We start from the raw sequence: 20,524 nt of genomic DNA on the forward strand, positions 1-20,524 counted from the left end.
CTCCGCTACACCGTACACATTATATACACGGCTCCGCTACACCGTACACATTATATACACGGCTCCGCTACACCGTACACATTATATACACGGCTCTACTACACCGTACACATTATATACACAGCTCTACTACCCCGTACACATTATATACACAGCTCTACTACACCGTACACATTATACACACAGCCTGACTACACCGTACACATTATATACACAGCTCGACTACACCGTACACATTATATACACAGCTCCGCTACACCGTACACATTATATACACAGCTCTGCTACACCGTACACATTATATACACAGCTCTGCTACACCGTACACATTATATACACAGCTCTCCTACACCGTACACATTACATACACAGCTCTACTACACCGTATACATTATATACACAGCTCTGCTACACCGTACACATTATATACACAGCTCTCCTACACCGTACACATTATATACACAGCTCTGTACACTGTACACATTATATACACGGCTCTACTACACCGTACACATTATATACACAGCTCTGCTACACTGTACACATTATATACACAGCTCTACTACACCGTACACATTACATACACAGCTCTGCTACACCGTACACATTATATACACAGCTCTGCTACACCGTACACATTATATACACAGCTCTGCTACACCGTACACATTATATACACAGCTCTGCTACACTGTACACATTATATACACCGCTCTGCTACACCGTACACATTATATACATAGCTCTGCTACACCGTACACATTATATACACAGCTCTGCTACACCGTACACATTATATACACAGCTCTGCTACACCGTACACATTATATACACAGCTCTGCTACACCGTACACATTATATACACAGCTCTACTACACCGTACACATTATATACACAGCTCTACTACATCGTATACATTATATACACAGCTCTACTACACCGTACACATTATATACACAGCTGTGCTACACCGTACACATTATATACACAGCTCTACTACACCGTATACATTATATACACTGCTCTACTACACCGCACACATTATATACATAGCTCTACTACACCGCACACATTATATACACAGCTCCGCTACACCGTACACATTATATACACAGCTCTACTACACCATACACATTATATACACAGCTCTACTACACCGTACACATTATATACACAGCCCTGCTACACCGTACACATTATATACACAGCTCTACTACACCGCACACATTCCATACACGGCTCCACTACACCGTACACATTCCATACACAGCTCTGCTACACCATATACATTACAAACAGCTTTAGCATGATAGAGTTGGAAGGGACCTTCAGGGTCATCGGGTCCAACCCCCTGCTCAGTGCAGGATTCACTAAATCATCCCAGACAGATGTATGTCCTCCTTTGGCCCCTTTCATATGAGCGGTTTCTCCCAGCTATTGGCCGTAAGAAAATGTTGCCAGAAACCTGCGATCATATAAAGGATTGGATCCCGATACATTCATTTACATGGGCGCTTTCAGCAGCAGCAAAAAAATTGCAACTAAAAATCACTGAATCGCCGTTGATTTTCAGCTGTGGTTTTTCCTCACAGCATCAGAATTCGGGACTAATGGGCTCCAGATTTTCACCGACAGTAGCCAACCTATGTATGAGTTGGTGGGAGAAGTTTTTTTATTTTTTTCTGACTGCAATCCGTTCATTGGCCACATGGTGTGGAATGCTAGATTCATAGATGACATCATTATCATTTGGAATAATCTCGGTATGTCAAAAGAAGACAATGGCAGATTAATAACCAATTTTGAAAAATATATTAATGAGAATGATAATAATCTTGGTTTTACCCCCCTGCCCCATTCAAATGCGACCTATGGAACTCTCAATCTGCATGCAATAAACTCCCAACTATCCATGGCCTCTTCACCACTAAACACTTGAAACTGCTCGCCCTGACAGAAACCTGGATACAGCAGTCCGATTCTACCTCCCCCGCTGCATTGTCCTATGATGGCCTGCAGTTCTCCCACACCCCCACATCAGACGACAGACGCGTCGGAGGAGTAGGCATTATCCTCTCGCCCAACTGTACCTTCCAGGTCACTCCCTCAGCTCCCTCGCTTACCTTCCACTCCTTTGAAGTCCACACCCTGCGACTCTTCCGCCCACTGCCCCTGCGTGTTGCTGTTATTTACCACCCCCCAGGTCCCACCCTCCTGTTCCTAGACCACTTCGCTGCCTGGCTCCCCTACTTCCTATCCTGTAAAATCCCAACCCTTATCCTTGGTGATTTCAACATCCCTACTAAACCCCAGCTCCTCATCTGCCTCCTGGCTTTTAACACTTACCTCCTTCCTTGGCTTATCACTAATCTCTGACTCCCCCACTCACAGAGATAGCAACACTCTCAATTTAGTTTTCCTCCGTCTCTGCCTCTCACTTTACTAACTCCCCCCTTCCACTCTCAGATCACAACCTTCTCTCTTTCTCCATCAGGCACCCTAGCATCTCCCCTGACCCTCCTTTTGCATCGCACCTCTAGGAACCTCCAGTCCGTCTGCACTAAACAGTTTGCAGAGACCATTCAGTCCTCCCTGTCCCCTATCTCTCTCCTCCCCTGCCCTAAACTGGCAGCCGAACACTACCACACCACCCTCAGTCGTGCCCTGAATGAAGCGGCACTGCCCATGACCCGAGCCGTCAAACGCAGACCACAGCAACCTTGGCTCACATCCCAAATGCGCTTCATCCGGCGGTGCTCTAGGTGCGCCGAGCGGCTGTGGAGAAAGTCAAAGCTGCCGGCAGCTCTTGAGACAGTTGCCGGAAGTCCCCAGCCTCATCACCCAGACTCCGGGAACTTTCCAAAGGTTGGGCATCAGTCACAACAAACTCCTCAGGTGAGAGAGGAACCATTTTTTCCCACTCATGGCAGGGACCGAGAACAGTTCCTGGGAGTCTGCCTGCTCATCAGAATATGTCATTTTCATGGAGTGAGGAGGCTGGGAGGAAGGAGGAGCAGCAGCCAGAAGATTCAGAGTTGCAGTTGCTGGGAGTAGTGGACTGCGTAGAAGACTGGGTGGCCGATACATTGCTGGATGCATTTTCTGCCATCCATGACAGGACCTGCTCACACTGCTCTGTTTGTAATAAAGGTCTACCACGTGGACCCATAAATTGTAATATGAAGCTGGGGACCCCAAAAACTTGCCTCTCTCATAATCCCGCAGCGGCCGTCTGTTATTCACCTGGACCAGGAACTCGGCCTGTGCCCACACCCTCACTTGGACGTCTGCGTCCACGACCCTTACCCCTACTCCTCATCATGGCTGATTACGAATTGAGCAGGGGCCAAATAAATTACCCCACTGTACAGCACTGACAACTGGGCCTTAATTCACCGCACCCAGAGACTTGTAGATAGCGGTAACCCGCTGTCTTGCGCTGATACCTAGGGGTAATGTACTGCTCGCAGAGACTTGTAGATTATAGAGGCTGTGTGGAGTGGGAGAAGACTCAAAAGGCAGTGGATAGTGCTGGTAACTGCGGCGATCTCAACCCCACCAACGAAAATGGTATTGTGACACGCTCTGCACAGTGGCTGAGCTGAAATACTTTGCAGTGGCCCTGGTAATATTACAGTACTATTTATCGGTGAGACCGCTGTCTAATTCACTGCCGACAGAGAACGGTATAAATAAGTATGTTCGCAGCAGACTAGGAATTATTTGCGTGCACTTTCACGGTTAGAGCGGTATTTTACTGTACACTCCAGCCAGAAAAAAATATTACGGAATGCTGCAAACAGGCCTAGCTGCATATTACAAAAATGGAAGCACTACAACTCCCAGCAGCCACCAAGTAAAATGCATACGGTCAGATGTAGCCCAACAAAGGAGCTTTAGGATTTTTGCACAGAGGATAGGGAGTGGGACTGTATAGTGTATATCACTTTCTCTCTAGAAGTGGCTGTGGCCCAACGCTCTGCGTCTAATTTACTCCAGACAGAGAACGGTATAAATAAGATTGTTCGCAGCAGGCTAGGAATTATTTGCGTGCACTTTCACGGTGAGAGCGGTATTTTACTGCACACTTCAGCCAGAAAAAAATATTACGGAATGCTGCAAACAGGCCTAGCTGCTTAATACAAAAATGGAAGCACTACAACTCCCAGCAGCCACCAAGTAAAATGCACACGGTCAGATGCAGCCCTAAGAAGCACCGTTGGGGTTCCTGAAGACAGGATCCTACACTAACACTTTCCGTATATAAGCAGCACTTTCCCTATTCTCTGTATAATACACTGCAGACTGAGAACGCTATAGCTTTAATGACCTGCACAGCCGGAGATGAAAAAAAAAAATTGTGCAATACTGCTTCCAGCCAGCCACAACAGTAATGCACACAGTCAAATATAGCCCTAAGAAGGACCGTTGGGGTTCTTGAAGACAGGATCCTACACTAACACTTCCCCTATACTCTTCCAGTGTGTGTCTGAGGCGAGCTGCGGGCGGGACCGCTTTCAATACTCGGCGGTCACTTGATCTTGCCAGCCACTTACTGCAGGGGGGTGAGATAGGGCTGGCACGTCACAGGAGGAAGTGGTAATGCCTTCCCTGCATGTCTATTGGCTAGAAAATGGTGCTAAACATGCGGGGAAGGAAATGGAATTGACTCGAGCACCGCGTGGTGCTCGTCTTGAGTAACGAGCATCTCGAGTATCCTAATGCTCGAACGAGCATCAAGCTCGGACGAGTGTGCTCGCTCATCTCTACTCCCTACTAATCCTCCTTGACCTGTCTGCTGCATTTGACACTGTCCACCATAACCCCCTTCTCACTATGCTCGGCTCTATTGGTCTAAAGGACACTGCTCTCTCCTGGTTCTCTTCCTACCTCTCTGACAGCTCTTTCAGTGTCTTCTTTGCTGGTTCTATCTCCGCTCCACTTCCTCTCACTGTTAGGGTACACCAGGGCTCGGTCCTTGGTCCCCTTCTTTTCTCTATCTACACTGCCCCAATTGGACAAACCATTCACAAATTCGGCCTCCAATACCATCTCTACACTGACGACACCCAACTATACACCTCCTCTCGTGAGATCTCTGGACCATTTTTCCAAAATATCACCGACTGTCTGTCCACTGTCTCTAACACCATGTCCTCCCTTTTTCTCAAACTAAACCTTTCTAAAACTGACCTCCTTGTCTTTCAACCTTTCAACTGACCTCCCCTCAACATCTCCATTCCAGTGTCTGAGCGCAGGGACCAATTGGAGGCAGCTTTCAGCTATTGAATGACGGCTGAGAGCTGCCTCTGATTGGTCCCTGCGCTTAGCCAATCAGAGGCAGCACTCACTCACCCATTCATGAATTCATGAATGGGTGAGTGAGAGCTGCCTCTGATTGGTGAGGGCTGTGACCAATCAGAGGCAGCCCATTCAGCAGGCGGGGATTTTAAATCCCCGCCTGCTGAATACTACACAGAGCAGTTCAGCCCTTCCCGAAAATTCATCCCGCGCTCGCTGACAGCCCATTGCTTTCAATGGAGCCGGCTATATTGCCGGCTCCATTGAATTCAATGGGCGAACATCATTCTCCTCTGCCACAGCTGTGGCAGAGGATAGCGGGCAGCGCTGGGCCTTTTCGCCGAAAACCCTGCTAGCTGCAGATTTTTTGGCGAATCGTCGGCCCCCGGTCATGCGATTTGCGCATACGCATCCGTCATGCAATCCGCAAATCGTGCGAAAAACCGCCCGTGTGACCGAGGCCTCAGATGTAACGGAGATGAGTCTACACTGGTAACTGACATTGGTTTAGGGAGAGTCTTTATCTTCAGACCAGCTTTTAGGACAAACTGAGAATTAATCACATTAATGTCCGACCCGCTATCCAGACAAACACCAGCCGATATTACGTTATCATCTAATATTACCTCAGCAGAGACGTCTTGCCTGGACTTAGCCAACCAAGCAACTTGTGGATCCCGCTGAATAACTGGTTGCTTCTTCCTGGGTCTCACTGGCCAACTGCAAATAAAGTGCCTGTCTTACCCACAATAAAAGCACAAACCTTTCTTTAGACGAATATCCCTACGTGCTTTATTAATAGAGGCTCAAGTTGAGGTAGAAATCAGCAGCACACATAACAGCAATAGCCGATGGAGCAATGGAAAGAGTCAGCGCACGCCTCTCCTGATGCTGGACTCCAAGCATCAAAAACAGGGCAATTCCAAAATAGAAAAAGACAAGGCAGCACTTAGGAACCAATCTTCTTACCCGTAGTAAATCATAAAAGAGTCTTTATTGCAGCCCAAACTTACATGCCACGTTTCGACCATTAGGCATTCAGAAACTGAAGATTGAGGAGTATGAGGTCAAAGGCATATTTATTTGAAATGCTGAAAAATTTAGCACAAAACTCTTTATTATCAGCCATCAAAGTTGGTCTTATATGGGGCCTCAAACCCCGTGGTATTCGCTTAACCGCATAGTACTCTCAAAGTGGCAGCATGTAGCTGCAACGCAATAAGACGTTTATATGCCTGTTCCAACTTCCTCTGTAATACTCGTAAATCCGGAGCATCCAAGAAGGAGCCATCTGTTGCTGTGTCAGAAAAAATCCGATCTGCCTCTAATGTGGTATAGGCAAATGTATTGGACAACCCCGTGGTCGCTAAATCCGGGGTATTCATTATCAAAACAACTCCAATAATAGTGCTCGCTGAAAAGAGAGTCCACAATAATCACAAGTGGAGGTAGAAATCAGCAGCACACATAACAGCAATAGCTGATGGGGCAATGTAAAGAGTCAGTAGATGAGGAAACGGCCAGCGTGTCACATGACCACAAGTCGCTGAAATACCCACAAATGCCAAAAAGTATGGGTACTATAAAAGCAAACCCATCCCTCATCTACTCTGCCTATGAAAGGTAGGGGAGGGGAGTTGTAAAAGTATACAAAAATCATATAATTAAATACTAATGTATGCACTGACTCATGTAGTGGGGCTCATTAACTTACTATCTGCGCTGGTTTACACATAGTTATGCCTGGTTAGATTCCAATGTGAAAACCTGCCCTTTTTGCTACATGTAGGCTTCCTTAGCAGCCCGGAGTCATGTGACACAGGGGCTGCTTCTCTGTTCATTTCACCTAGGGTAAACACTGGTGGTGATGATGTAGATAGTCCATGTGGGGACCAGCACTGCTGCAAGGAGTGTGGGTCAGCTGATTGGCCTTTACACTTCCTTTGATTGCAGTGACATACATAGAGACGTCCCCTGGAGCTTAATTAAATATGAATGCAGGGCGCTTCCCTATGAGGTTTATGAGGACAGCACATTTGAATAATGTTTTGATTTAACCCTTTAGTGGAGTGGCACACAGCGGACTCTGAGGAACACCTGTAAGTAATTCTATTGATTGATGCGTTTGCAATGTAGATGAGCCCTATATATTGGAGAACATGTTATGTGTGGTATATGCTTGAGGAAGACCATGGATGTTTAATGGTCGAAACGTCGTTTGGACTGCAATAAAGTTTCTTTTATGATTTACTGCGGGTAAGAAGATCGGTTCCTAAGTGCCGCCTTGTCTTTTTCTATCTTATTAGTAGAGGCTGCCCCTATCTCCATAGGTTCCTCCGGAACTTCTTCACTCATGGTTCTGTCAACAGTCCAGGACAGACATGACCTACGACTTGCAGATTGTGGAATCTGTTGATGCACATACAACTTTTTGTAGTGTTTTAATTGTGAAAATATAATTTAAATATTAATTTGCTACTGCTGTAATCTTATTGACCCAAACAACAAAATGAATCTATACACCACATGGTGAACGCTGCAAAAATATAAATGAAAAACCAAGAAACAGAATTTGTGTTTTTCAGTCATCTTCCACTGAAAAACACATAATAAAATGTGATTAAAAAGTCAAATCTACCACATGGCACCAATGTACACGACAACTCATCCCAGAAGAAACCAAGACCTCAAATAGCTTTGTTGATGGAAAAATAAGAAATTTTATTGGTCTTGGATGGCAGCAATGCAAAGTAAATTGTATTTTATTTTTTTTCAAGTATTGTACAAAGGTAGCAACACACAAAAAATTAATAAATGTGCTATCATTATAAATCTTGTTAATCCATATAATAAATTTCACTTGTCACTAGAAATGAGCGAGCGTACTCGGCCACGCCCCTTTTTCGCCCGAGTATTGGTGACAAGTAGAGATGAGCGAACATACTAGTTTCGAGTAATTACTCGATCGAGCACCGTGATTTTCGAGTACTTCTGTACTCGGGCGAAAAGATTCGGGTGCGCTGTGGGTGAGTGGGGGGTTGCAGCGGGGAGTGAGGGGGAGAGAGAGGAGGGCTCCCCCCTGTTCCCTGCTGCTACCCCCCGCGCCTCCCCCCGGCACCCCCCGAATCTTTTCACCCGAGTACAGAAGTACTCGAAAATCACAGTGCTCGATCGAGTAATTACTCGAAACGAGTATGTTCGCTCATCTCTACTTGTCACCAATACTCTGCAGTAGTAAAAAAAAAAAAAAAACTAAATTTTTCACTATCAGTCTCCCTCCAAAAATAAGATATATAAAACTTAAACAACGGGGGCGTGGCCTAGCAAGCACAGGGAGAGGATGCACTTCTCTTCATTCCTCCACAAAGACCCTGCTTTTCACCTAATTTTGGGGTTTAAGCGGGAGAAATCTACAGGAAAACATAACTGTGACCCGTCGGAACCACCACCCAGTCTCTGGAGTCCGCACACCGAAGCCTTCCACGCAGCGGAGAGAGATAAAGAGTCGGGGCCTAACCTTGCAGCAGGCGCCCGCGGCCTTCTGGACAGAGACCGCGAACAGAGGCACAGACAGGGAACCCTTTTCAGAGGCCCACACAGAGAACGGTAAGCGGCATAAACTAATCTACCACCCGCCCGTCGCCCAGGAAGAGGCTCCGACAATCTGTGGAGCTGCGCTCCACCCTGCGACATCTGCTTATTGCTCCGGCTGGCGGCCCGAAGCCCAACGCGCCACACACTCACCGGGGTGACGCTCCCTGACAGGCCGGGTCAGCTCCATCTCTCCGGCTCCCCTGCGGTGGAGACAGCGAGGCACAGCGGGTGGAGCGATCCGGGAGACCGACACTCAACTCCTGCATCCTCAGAGAGCCTGTGGCCAACTAGCTCTCTTAAGGCGGCAATCCATCAAGCCTGCCACGTTACACAAGCTGTCCCTGGGCAGCGCAAGTGAAGGTGGAGGGGAAACCTGCAAGCAGCTCCCAGTATATCCCCTTGGGAGCTCAGTAGTGAGAACTTGTGTGGGAACCCCATCCCTGGCTCCACTGCGGCAGGGACCAGAATTGAAGCCCATCTATGAGGCGAAGTCGGCCTTTTTAAGACATTCACAGCATAACTGGCTCCAGTGAAGCATATCTGCATACATCTTAGTGAACCATAGCACCACCTGGTGGCCAAACTTTAAAACTACAGTCACCCTATATCTAGAGAACATGAAGTCTGCAACTACACAAGACACAATAAAATATAAGAGAGGAGAGGAGAGGACAGAGAAGAGGGAAAAAAGGGGGAAAAGAGGAAAGTAGAGGAAGAAAAAAGAGAGAAAGGGGAAAAAGAGAGGAAAGAAAGAGAAAGATTCAACTCCACGTCGCCAGACAGAGAAAACTTTGGACTTATAAAGCAATCCCCCAAACCAAAGAAGACAGTCACTGTTTGTTGAAAGGGGAAAGAGAGGAAGAGGGGGGGGGGGAAAGACCGCCCAGTTGAGTTATTGGCTATCTCTGTAAAATAATCGCTAGATAAGATTCCACCGATGTGAACAAAAATTCTCCCCCTCCCATCGTAGTGACATTAGAAAGCAGACACAATGAGAAAGAATATCAAAGACACCAGTTCGGACGCAATCAAAAATCCCAAAACACCTAACAGATCAATTGTGAGTGGAAAAAATATTAAAGGACTCTCACCTGATTGCACAAAACCAACCAAAACAAAAACGATCATAGAAGAGAATAAAACTACACCCATGTCAGTCCTACCCCCAGATCTGGATAGTGAGTCGGAGGAAGAGGCGTATGCACGAGATAATTCGGATTTGAGAAACTATATTAAAGCACTACCCACCAAAGAGTGCATAAGAGATCTTTTTAAGGAATTTCAGAGTTGAGAAAAGATGTCAAACAAATCTACTCAAGAGTACAGACCCTAGAAGACACTTATACTCAAGTGGTGCACCACTCCGAGAGGGTGACAGAGATCCTCATTGACAAACAAAAAGAATCGTACTTCCAGAAATTACAAATTGATGACCTTGAAAATCGCTCAAGAAGAAACAACATACGAGTCAGGGGAATCACTGAATAAAGAAATACCATCAGTATTATCAGCTATCTTCACAGAGCTCTTGAATAAACCCAAGGACTTTGACCTAGGCATGGAGAGGGCACACCGTGTCTTCAGGCCAAGATCAATTAATGCAGATAAACCAAGGGACATACTCTGTTGCCTGCAAAGCTTCAAAATTAAGGAAGAGATCTTACACAAAGCTAGACTAGCCAAAAAAATAGAATACGATGACAAAGAGCTTATGATATTCCAAGACCTATCCAGATTGACTCTAGATCTCAGTAGACAGCTTCAACCTCTCACCAAAGCTTTAAGAGACAAAGCTATAGCCTATAAGTGGTTGTTCCCTTTCGGCCTGGCGATATCTGGCGCTAACAGAACATGGAACATCAGAACACCTGAGGATCTTCCCCATGTCCTGTCCAAGCTGGACTTGAGCCACATCCAGATACCGGATTGGACTACCGCTGAAGTTATCCTGAATTTGCCCACTTTCCCATTCTGTGAGAACTGGTCATCAGTAACACCACGCAAAGCCAAGAAATCTCGCACCCAAGAGATGAGCTTAGCCAAATCTTCTGGAAGAGGACTTCCTAACGACAACACCTGAGCTCCACTCCAGTTGCATGACTAGATGGCGTTTTGAGACATCTCATCTCCCTTGCGCCCTTACTGTTTGCCTCCTTTTTGACTTGACTTTATCCGCTTCTGCTTTCCTTTAACCTTTCTATTTACAGAATTTACAGACTACGTTGGGAGTCGCGAACCGCCTGTGGTTCTTCACGTCCCCGCAACTCCTTTTATTCCTGCTTGATAATCTGGCTCCGGATAGGGCTCTGCTTCCAAATCCGGTCCAGCAGCAAAAGGTTATAATGTCTTCTGTTGTTACTGGTCTGACAAAAAACAGCTGTTATAACTATGTTTTTCTTGTTCATTTTTGTGTTTTGAATCTATTTGACAGCTTTGCGAATACTATTTGCTTAAGGAAATATCCCCATTATTTCACCCATGGCTGAGGTATATCTAGCCTCTTTTAATGTAAAAGGGATTAACATTCCACAAAAAAGGTCCCAAATACTTCATTATCTAGAGAGACAGGGTGTGGATATTATCTTCCTTCAAGAAACCCATTTTAAGAAAAACTACACCCCTCTCACCAAAAGCAAATCTTTCACTAAATGGTTCAACACCACCACACCTTTGAAAAGACATAGAGGGGTAGCTATTGTCCTGCATAAGAGAGTTCCTTTCCAAACATTAAATGTCCTAGCTGATCCGGAGGGTAGATTTATCTTTGTCAAGGGCTCAATCGGGGACAGGGTATTTACCTTAGCTAATCTCTATGCTCTTAACTCCCACCAAGACGCCTTTTTCAATATAGTTATCAAACATTTGCAAGAATTCACAGAGGGAGATCTGATTATGGGGGGGGATTTCAACGTGCCTCTCAATCCAACTTTGGATACTTCTAATGGCACCTCAGCGGTTCCATTTTCTAAGATTAAAAAAATAAAAAATCTGCTAGCTGATCTCCACGTGTTAGACCCCTAGAGAATACTTCATCCAGACAAAGGATTTTTCCTTTTATTCCCTGGTAAATAAGAAATATTCGAGAATAGATTACTTTTTTGTTAAACATGCCCTACCTTCAGGTATTGTATTTTTGGCTTTTTCTGTGAATAATGTCTTTGTTTTTTTTCCCCTCACTTCTGTGATTTTATGTAACTTATAGTGAGTTAGCGTAGGTACTGACGGAAGCGGTGTGGCATCGGCGCGGCCCGTCAGCCTATGCGTTTTGGCCAAAATGCAGTACCAACACCTGCATTTTATTAGTATGCATTAGTACTTTTGTATGTAGTTTGCTAGTTGGTGGGGGAGCCCAAGATGTCAGCCAGTGTGGCCCACTTTAGAGATACAGGGCAACCCGCTGTTATATCAGCCAGGGTTGATATCCTGTATGGTGGGTCACCATCCATCTATGGCTGGCATCTTTGGTATCGTTCACATGTGCAGGCTATTAGTATATGCAGTCACTCCTCCCCAATCTGGGCTGGGTTGAGTGGGTGACTGCATATTAGCCTGCCAAGAACAAGCTGCTCCTCCACATTATTGTCTGGCTGACTGCAAATCTCAAGGGCTTACGGCCATTGCGCCTGCCCTACGGCGATTGTGCCGGTGGCGATTGTGCCTGCCTTATGGCGATCGTGCCTATGGCGACCGTGTCTGCTTTGCAGACCTTCAGGTATTGTATTTTTGGCTTTTTCTGTGAATAACATGCCCTACTAGACTCAATCACCAAAACTTTTTATGACCCTATCCTGTACTCTGACCATGCCCCGATCTTCATGAAGATGACCATATCCTCCAAAAGAAGATCCGAGTCCAATTGGCCACTGAATGACAACCTATTAAAGAGTAAAGAGGACATTGAATATATACAAAAAGGCCTACAGCACTACTTCGAGGAGAACGCACTTGCAACCCCACAACCCCTTTGGGAGGCTCATAAGGCAGTGATAAGAGGCCTTTTTATCGAATTAGGCGCAAGAAAAAAAAGAGGGAAAAAGAGAAAGAGATCGCTTCTCTCATCGAACAGATAAAAAATTTAGAAACCTGCAATAAGAAAAAGGTTCTACTTAAATACGAAAAACAATTATTCAGCCTGTGTACCAAGTTAGAAGAGCTCTTAAATCAAAAATCCGAAAAATATGTTTTCTTCGCTAGATATAAGCATTATGCATTCTCAGATAAATGTGGGAAAAAGCTCGCAGCCCTAATTAAAACACAGAACGCAAAGGCATTTATCCCTAAAATAAAAGACAAAAACGATGTGATGCATCACAAAACATCAGAAATCTCAAATATTTTTCACGCGTATTACTCTGATTTATACAACATTCAAAATTCCATAGAGTCTTTATCAATTAAACGGCAAAAAATACGCGACTTCTTAGACACAGTCAAGGTCCCTAATTTATCTAAAAACCAAGCACAACCCTTCCTTGAACTGATCTCCCCTCGGGAAGTAGAGGAATGCATTCAGTCAGCCCCGAATGGGAAAAGCCCTGGTCCTGATGGTTTTGGATCCTTACATTTTAAAACCTTCAAAGACACCCTTACCCCATACCTAGTTAACTATTTTAACTCAATTACTGCTGGAAGCCCTTTTCAAAAAGAGGCATTGATGGCGCATTTCACTCTAATTCCCAAAGAAGGAAAGGACTCCTCACTATGTAGTCATTACAGACCCATATCATTAATTAACAATATCAAATTATATTCTAAAGTTTTGGCTAACAGAATAAAAAGGATTTTGCCCGAATTGATTAATCCTGAGCAAGTGGGCTTCGTGTCGAATAGAGAGGCGAAAGATAACACCTTAAAAGTACTTAACCTGATACACTTAGCTCATCATAATAAATCTCCACTAGCCCTTCTCACAACAGATGCCGAAAAGGCTTTCGATAGAGTCGACTGGCTATTTTTGAGAATGTCCCTCTCAAAATATGGCTTCCCAGAGACATTCATAGACAAAATCATGGCCTTGTATTCTCTCCCCTCGGCTAGAATTAAAATTAATTCTGATCTTTCCCCTGCAGTCCGGATCAGTAATGGAACCAGACAGGGTTTCCCACTATCCCCTCTATTATTCATTTTAACGATGGAAATCTTCCTGGAAAAAATTAGACAAAATAATAAAATTATGGGAATGAAATGTGGCTCCAGGGAACACAAGTCGGCTTCATACGCAGACGACATGCTATTCTTCCTTACTGATCCGAAAACTGCAATGCCGCATATTCTGCAGGAGTTCAAAAATTTTGGCCAGCTTTCTAACTTCAAACTAAATCCTTCAAAGTCGGAATTACTAAATATAAACATTAAACATGATTGCTGGGCAGAAATATCCAAAATCTCGCCATTTAAAAACTCAAGCAAACAAATCACATACCTAGGGGCAAAAATATCCCGGAACACTGAGGACTTATCTAATTTAAATTTTGTGCCACTACTTGAGAAGTTGGAGAAGGATCTTATCTCCTGGAGTTCCCTGCCGATCTCCTGGTTTGGTCGAAAGAATCTAATCAAAATGATATACCTGCCAAAAATACTATATGTACTCCAAACGCTTCCAATAGAAATTCCACAGATATTGTTTACCAAACTTAAAAACCTTATCGCAAAGTTCATTTGGCAAGGAAAGGGACATAGGGTTAACCACGCAACCCTTGTCAAAACAAAAAGGTGTGGCGGAATAGGGCTGCCGGACTTTGAACTACATTGGACCGCTTCACATCTGAACCGCATGGTAGACCTGACCCGCCAAACAAGTCCTAAACTTTGGGCGGAATTAGAACTTTTCTCATTAAACAAAGATCAGAATCTATTACTCTGGCCCACCCCATATAATAAAATTAAATTAAAGGAGATCCGAAACCCTCTCACCCAATTAACCATAAGGATATGGCATAAGGCAAAAAAGAAAAATAAGCTAATGCCCCAGATTAGCAGCTACACTCCAGTTTTTGTACTAATCCCCAACAAATTTAGAGCGCTCAAACAGAAAATTATGAGAGACACCCATTTGAAGACATTGCAGTGTGGGGCCCTAATTAAAGACAAATCTGTGTCACAGGATCTACAGTTTCTAAACCACCTAGGGGACACCCCACTAAATAGCGAAGATTTCAACGTCATTAGGGATTTAGCTGTGCTCAATTCCCCAGATATTACAGGCACAGACCAAAACTTATTATTCCACAAACTATTTTGGAGCCCCCAACCCGTCAAGAGTACCCTCTCTAAAATATATTAGGCACTGACACAAAACGAACAACATCCCTCTTTCATCCCCCGTTGGGAATTTGAATTAAATACCACCTTCACCTCAGATGAAATAAGGGATATTTTATCAAGGTCTCATTCGTCCTCCTCCTCCACCAGGTTCCAAGAACTAAACTATAAAATCGTCTCCAGATGGTATAAGACCCCAGTTCTACTTAACAAAATAGACCCAAGTTACTCCTCACAATGTTGGAGATGCTCAGTCGGTATCGGATCGTACCTCCACATCTGGTTTACGTGCCTGCTCTTACAACCTTTCTGGGTAGAGGTTCAGAAGTTACTGGGCATAGTCCTCAAATCCAATATCACCCTCACGCCTGAGATAGTTCTGTTAAACTTGAATGCCCCAGGCCTTCAAACCGAGCACAAATCTGCCCTCTGGTTTTTCATAAACGCGGCTAAGATACTAATTCCCAGATACTGGAGAGACAATACAGTCCCCCATTATTAGTTGCCTGCAGTTACATCTTTCTCCAAACATTACATATCCAACAATTAAATAATTTTTGAAGGACAAGCATTGTTCAGATGATGAGACTGATTTCCAAAGTCACAATGTGGCTTTTCGAGCAACCTGTCGACTTCTACAAGTGAGGTGTTTACAGTTGCATAAAGAGATGGGAGAAGTGTGTGTCCCAAGGTGGCGCCTATGTAAAGAAGGACTAATAACTGTGTCACGTTACATCACTCTCAGTCAATGGGAGATGGGTCAGGGGAAATCTGTAATAAATGCCTATATATATATATATATATATATATATATATATATATATATATACACACACTAATGCATATATATATATATTACTAGCCGATATACCCGGCTTTCCCCAAGTTAATTTGCTACAGGTGTTTACCTGTTGTTTGCACAGAAAGTTTTACGAAGTCATGGTTATTTCAGAGGAACAGAGGAATAAAATATGTACTCACATAGGGGAGCATTAGATTCCTCTCAGACTGCATGTACCGATGTCCCTCTGCAGAATGTGCCACCCCTCCGACTCTGCTCACTTTTTACTCTTAAAGGTAACACCCCTTTTTATTCAAATTTGCCCCCAGACTGGAGATTGCAGCCCCTCCTAAGCCTTAAAGGCAGGCATAGTTCCTGCAGTCCATGGCTGCTTTCTTATGTACTTTACAACCTTTCAGTTTATACATAGAGGACAGTTATATTCTCCTCAGTATATACACACAAAGGTCGGTTATATACTCCCTAGTATATACACACAGATGTCAGTTATATTTTCCTCAATATATACACACAGAGGTCAGTTATATTTTCGTCAGTATATACACACAGAGGTCAGTTATATTCTCTTCAGTATATACACATAGAGGTGAGGTACATTCTACTCAGTATATAAAGAGAGGTGAGGTAGATTCTCTTCAGTATATACACATAGAGGTGATGTACATTCTACTCAGTATATACACATAGAGGTGAGGTAGATTCTCTTCAGTATATACACAAAGAGGTGAGGTAGATTCTCCTCAGTATATAAAGAGAGGTGAGGTAGATTCTCCTGAGTATATCATCCAGAGGTCAGTTAGATTCTCCTCAGTATATAGACATAGAGGTCAGTTAGATTCTCCTCAGTATACAAATCATTTCCCTAAGCTTTATGGTTTCTGAGAAAAGAACTACGTCATGTATCGCAGATTTTCAGTTTTTCATGCTTAGAATTAAATATTGAAGTTGCGACCCCCTTACTTTTCCTAATTTAGGACCTAAAAATGGTCATGCCAAATTTCACGTTTGTATGACACTGGGAAGTTAAAGAATTGAATTAGGTAAATAACATAGGTACAAAAGACCTGTGAAGCACACGTGAAACACAAGGTCGGCACCGCGTGACATCATCTATTCTGCGCCCACCCCTGGGAGGCGCCGCTGATGACGGGCATTGCTCTAGATTGAAATTAAGCTACTTGATTATAAAAGTAAGTGCTGCTAAACTAATGATTATGCTTGAAAAAAGGGGTATTAAAACCCCTGAAATATCCACTTTGTACCATTATACTTTTGGATTAATTAAAGGCATCTAATTTACATTATACTGGATCCACAGTTCCTTTTAGAGGGGTCTTTAGGACAATGAGACTTCCTTCAGACGTAAAGGTCCATTTAGAAGGGATGAATGCCAGACACTCATTCCCGCACACTTGCTCCCGTGCTGTTGCAAGGGAGCTAGTATCGCTGGCTCACAGCAGGGTGACTGCAGGAGATTCCTCTCCTCGCTCTCCCCCACCCCTCTCCATAGACTTAACATTGCGGCCATTCAGTACTAAACGGCTGCTATTTATACTGAACTTTCATAGTTCAGCTCATCGTCCATCATTTATGCAGCATAAACGAAGGATGATGAGCTGAACCTTGAACGTTCAGTGTAAATAGCAGCCGTTCAGTATTGAACAGCCGCTATGTTAAGAAAAAGGAGAGGGGCAAGAGAGAGTGAGGAGAGAAATCTCCTGCAGCCACCATGCCCCCCTGCTGGCCACTTTGAGAGTGAGCCAAGTGCTACTAGTTCCCATGCAATACCATGGGAGCGAAGACACACGGGACATTTGCCTGACATTCGTCCTATCTAAATGGGGCTTAAGTTAAAACGTAACAAGCGATGATCACTCCTGTGTTTTTATACAGCAATGCCCATCATAAGTGGATGGAGGTGGAGCGGGCCAGGGATCATTTGCCTCTACTCACAGTAAACAGGCAGCTGTTCATAGATGAATGACTGCCTGTTCACCTGGCCCGATTGTGTTTTTATGCACACATAAACTGAAGGGCAAATGATAAGAGAACGGATTGTCATTGGTTGTTCGGTCAGGCGTGCGCTTACACTGCAGTATGGATCACGGGAATCTGAACTATTTATTAGCCTTTGTAACAGCACCCTTATGGTCCTTTTAAACAAGCTGACCGTCGTTAAAACAACTGCATGATCGCTGATGTCATCGCTAAGCTTGTCTGTGCTCACGCAGAGCGTTTAGACTTAAAGACTTCCCGCTGGTTTCTCGCTGAGTGCTTCACCTTCTGTGTGAAGCACTGAGCAAGGAGCATTTACACATAACGAGTAGTCAATAAGACAGCAATACTTTTTACCCTAACTCAAAAAAGTGCGATAAACAACCGCAACAAAATAGTGAGCGATTTATTTTTTTTTGCATTTACACTGAATGATTATCACGCAAATTCGTCAGTTTGAACGAATTTTGAGCTATAATTGTTACGTGGAAATGGGCCTTTAATTATTAATCCCCCAATGTTCTAACAGTTCTCTTCTCCTGGGGTAATCTGGAGACACAGAGTCGGAGTAGTAATAGGGAAAGTACGTAAATGCTAATGGCGCACATGTCAGCAAATGGGGATAATTGGATGAAAGTCACATTCAAGAGTAGAACAAAAAAACATTAAATATTACCGAACCCAGGAGAAAATGTGTGACTGCAGTAATATCATACTTCCATAACAGGCAGGATAAGTGACTACAAGACTATCAGCTTCCAAACACCAGATATTAATATAAAGTCTACAGATACTGAAAATAACCGACATGAACAGCCGTTTGGGTGGTTTTTGCTCTTGTTATGGCGTTTCTAGCTGCAGCAGAGCAGACCATTGCCAGTGTCAGATATCTACTATCACTAATAGGCTTACAGGATGAACCAGCTGGGAGGACGGGGCCAGCTGCAGGACCTGTCATTCCCAATAAACCCACAGACCACAGAATAACATCTGCAGCCGCTGACTGAGGAGAATCTGTGACTCCTCTCTGCTGTATTTAGTGGTTACTACTCACCTGGGTGGTTACCTGTAGGAATCTCCTCTTTACACTGCTGATCGCTCCTCACATTTGTCTCTGTAGTATTAATATTGGTCAGATCTTCATCCTGATACAAAAGCTGTGACACAAATATTGTAAAAGTCAGCAGACGGTTGGAGAAGTCGTGTCGAAGATGGCAGCTCAATGACCCCTCAGGAACCTCAGACACATGTATATCCGGCATGGCTAGACACACTGTACCTTGTCTCAGTGGAGGAGATCAGCGTCTACCAGACACATCCGCTGTTTGTCTCGGGGGACATAAAGGAGCAGATAGATATAAATCCAACCTGTTGGCCCCTTATTCCCACCAGCAGTCTCCACAGCCAGAAAACTGGGAGAAGATCCAGACCACATGTAATGTCTCTGGTCAGCGGTAATCCTGCCATCTCCACCGGCCTCATCACACAAGTAGAAGTCATCTAATAAGACTGAAGATAAGACCTTCACAGCCTTCTACAGATCAGAGGGACATCTCCATCTACCTGATGGTCCTGTGGAAGAAGAGGACGGGGACATCTCTCTGGTGGGCTTCTCTTACTGGATGGAACTGGAGGAAACACAGACAGTCACTGAAGTCATTCTTTACATACAGATAATAAAGTCCCCGTGTATTTAGTCCTGTCTATTACCTGGTGATGGGAGCGGCTGGCGGGTCTCCATCATGGCGTCCTTGAATAGATCCTTGTGTCCTTCTTAATACTCCCACTCCTCCATGGAGAAATAGACAGCGAAATCCTGACACCTTATAGGAACCTGACAACACAATATAGAATCATCACCCAGAAGCCTCCAGTGCTATTACAGTATAATGTCCCAGCATTCCCTGCAGCGTCACCTCTCCAGTCAGCAGCTCTATCATCTTGTTGGTGATTTCCAGAATCTTCTGTACATTGATGTCCTCATATATCAGGGGGCGAGCTGGGGGCCCCAAGATTGGGCTCAGGGGTCTTCCCCATTCATCACACACAGGGACCCAACAGCCATCACTAGAGGTCTTCTTCACTACTATGTAATCCTGTATATGGGGCGACAGTAATAAATATCACTACAGACATTTTCAGAGGCCATCACCTCTCCAGTGACATCATCTGTTATTGCCATAGATAAAAATGATGTAATGTGACATCATCAGAATCTCTCACCTCTTCAGTAAGCTGAAAGATTATCTTTAGGGTGAGATTTATTACACTCTCTGCCATCTTGTCTGTGTCTTTCTTTATCTTTGATGTAGCAATCAGGAAAATTTAAATGATGTCAAAAGATGTTGGTATATTGAAGAGATCTGAAGGAGAAGAAAATGAGCCAACGACAGAGCTACAGAAATGTAAAAAACATCAATAACTCTGCCCCACGATAGTATGTACCACTCCACCCTGCACCATAATAGTATGTACCGCTCCACCCTGCGCCATAATACTATGAACCGCTCCACCCTGCGCCATAATACTATGTACCGCTCCACTCTGCCCCATAATAGTATGTACTGC

General features: G+C 44.3%; 1 protein-coding gene across 1 annotated transcript in view; it reads right to left on the reverse strand.

Annotated features, from left to right (window-relative positions):
- The window catches only part of LOC136629198 (zinc finger protein 84-like), a 119,186-nt gene extending 99,592 nt beyond the window's left edge, over positions 1–19,594 (reverse strand). The window contains exons 1-2 of the mRNA XM_066605372.1: positions 19,520–19,594; positions 19,011–19,113 (exon numbers count right to left, since the gene is read on the reverse strand). The gene's annotated coding sequence lies outside the window, so the exon portion shown is untranslated. The remainder of the gene's footprint in view (positions 1–19,010; positions 19,114–19,519) is intronic.
- Between the last annotated feature and the right edge of the window lie 930 nt (positions 19,595–20,524).

This window comes from Eleutherodactylus coqui, chromosome 5 (assembly GCF_035609145.1).
Source record: "Eleutherodactylus coqui strain aEleCoq1 chromosome 5, aEleCoq1.hap1, whole genome shotgun sequence".
Classification (NCBI taxonomy): Eukaryota; Metazoa; Chordata; class Amphibia; order Anura; family Eleutherodactylidae; genus Eleutherodactylus; species Eleutherodactylus coqui.